The following is a 2,392-nucleotide window of genomic DNA, read 5'->3' on the forward strand; positions in this document are numbered from 1 at the left end:
TGATTTTCCTCCCTACTTCTCCCTTCTTTACACTCACACTCAGAACACTGATAATTTACACTTTCTGTTTTCTGTCGTCACAAATGCTGGATGACAACGAAAAACCTTGGAGTGGCTAATGCTTATTTTAGGATTGGATAAACCAAAATTAGTCATCAAAGCATTATTTTCTTTGGAAAAGGTGAAGTTTAGAAGATAGAACAGCTATACATAAAGCTGAATAGTAGAATCATTGCCTACCCATGCAATATCTTGAGTTTAAAAACCAAAACCAATAAACAATTAAATACATTTATAGGTATTTTACACAGAAAAATATCATTTCTCACATTGAAAGACTGAATGAAGCAGTTGCATGGTTGGAGAGAAAATGGCAGTCCCTAGAGTATAAATCATAGATGGAAAGTGGGGCAGAAAGAACAAGTCTAGAAGGATTCATAATAGCTCAGAGTTTGAGTTCCATAACAACCAGTTCATTCAAGGACTGTGGCATCCATAAAACAGTTATGAATAACTAAAAACCAGGAGTGCCATGCAGAGAATGGACAATGTTTGCATGAAATGAAGTGCTACATTCTGAGACCGGATGTGCAGATGTGTATGCTTGCACATGCTCCTGGAGGCCACAAGATGATTCTGCATACAGAATGCGATTGATTTCTTCCTTACTTTTTACAACACGGTCTCAGAGTAAACCTCGAGCTCACAGATTCAGATACAATTATTACATGGAAAGTACCAGAGAGCCGCTGGTCACCAACTCTCATTCCTTGGAGTACATAAATAAACAACCTCACCCAGTTTCTTAAATAAGTACTGAGTGTCAAAATGAGATCCTTAAGCAGGGAGAAAGGCACCATACAACTGGGATATCTCTTCAGCACTGGATCTTAGTGTGGCAGTATTTTCCCTGTGCAATTACTTTAAAATATTAGTGCAGCAGGAGATCTGGGATTGGACAGGGAAAAGGGAGGTGGAGTTAAGGGTTGCAGAGAGATAGAGAGAGAAAGTAACTCAAGAGAGGGAAGGGAAGCGAGACGAACAATGCACAGGATGATTCAGAACCAGCTTGGCTTTGAATAGACACAGCTAGATATGTTATTATAGGGATAAGAAATTGGGGTGACTCGTCTAATCTAGGTAGGCAACTTGTATCATTATCAATTGGCACAGAAATTATTATGTGGGCTTCTTGTGAATTCAGAATTTTTTGATACATAAATCTGTCTGGTTAAGAGTCTATAGTTTTGATTTACTGGGTTACTGGAATGTGGAACCACCAACGATGGGGTTTTATGGCTCAGAAGGAACTGACAGCTCCAGAAAGAAGGGAAACAAAATTGGGAACACAGCTATCAGTCACTGCCTGCCTCCTTGCTGGGGCTAGCTAGAGACAGAGTCATAGGGAATGTGCCTGGAATGAGAGGGAACTAGCAGCACTGAGGCACTGAACTGAATCATGTGGGGAACATAGCCTTCAGCCTCCATCACCCATGATGGTGCTGGTCTAGAGGTAGAGGCCCAGAGAAAGCACTGGGGCAGAGAGTTTTCTGGCAGTAGCTTAGGAAGCCTGCCAGTATTTATAACATTTCTCATAACAACTTATCACTACACATAGTACACGCTAATGAAATATTGTAATCTATGAAACACAAATGTACAGTATATAATAATTGTAAAAGAAAGGCTCAATTATGGATTTTTAAGCCATTCTGTGTCTATATGAATGAATGTCATGAGGCCAATCACTTAAATGTCTGTAAAACTCTGCCAATTATGGGTTTTGGNAATGTAGTAACAATCTTGATATTTTGGTTCCTTTACAAATCACAGAAATCTTAGAAGAATTTGTCTTCAGTTTAATCCCAGGTGTGGTGACCAGAGGCTACTGCAGATCATCTACAGAAGCTGATGGGGGATTGTCTCATGTTCTAGCAGAGCTTTGATTTTGCCACCTCCAGATAGTTTTTGTGATTGTCTGACATTTGGTATTCAGGAATTTAAATGTTAGGGCTCTAAGAGGTTGAAATGGTTGTTTCTTGTGATTCAGGACAGTGGTCTGGTTTGTTAGTAGTCTTGATTAAACAGGAAACAAATCTTTTTTTTTATTGAATATTATCCTTATTTACATTTCAAATGTTATCCCCTTTCCAAGTTTTCCCTTTAAAAATTCCCTATCTCCTCCTCCCTGCAGCTGCTCCCCAACCCACTCTATTGCACTTCCTGGCCCTGGCATTCCCCTGTAGTAGTGCATAGAACTTTCATAGGACCAAGGACCTCTCTTCCCTTTGATGACTGACTAGACCATCCTCTGCCTCATATGCAGCTAGAGACATGAGTCCCACCATGTAAACTGTATGGTCCTCTCTTTTGCATCTTTACAACATTTTGC

This window comes from Mus caroli, unplaced genomic scaffold (assembly GCF_900094665.2).
Source record: "Mus caroli unplaced genomic scaffold, CAROLI_EIJ_v1.1 scaffold_22254_1, whole genome shotgun sequence".
Taxonomy (NCBI): Eukaryota; Metazoa; Chordata; class Mammalia; order Rodentia; family Muridae; genus Mus; species Mus caroli.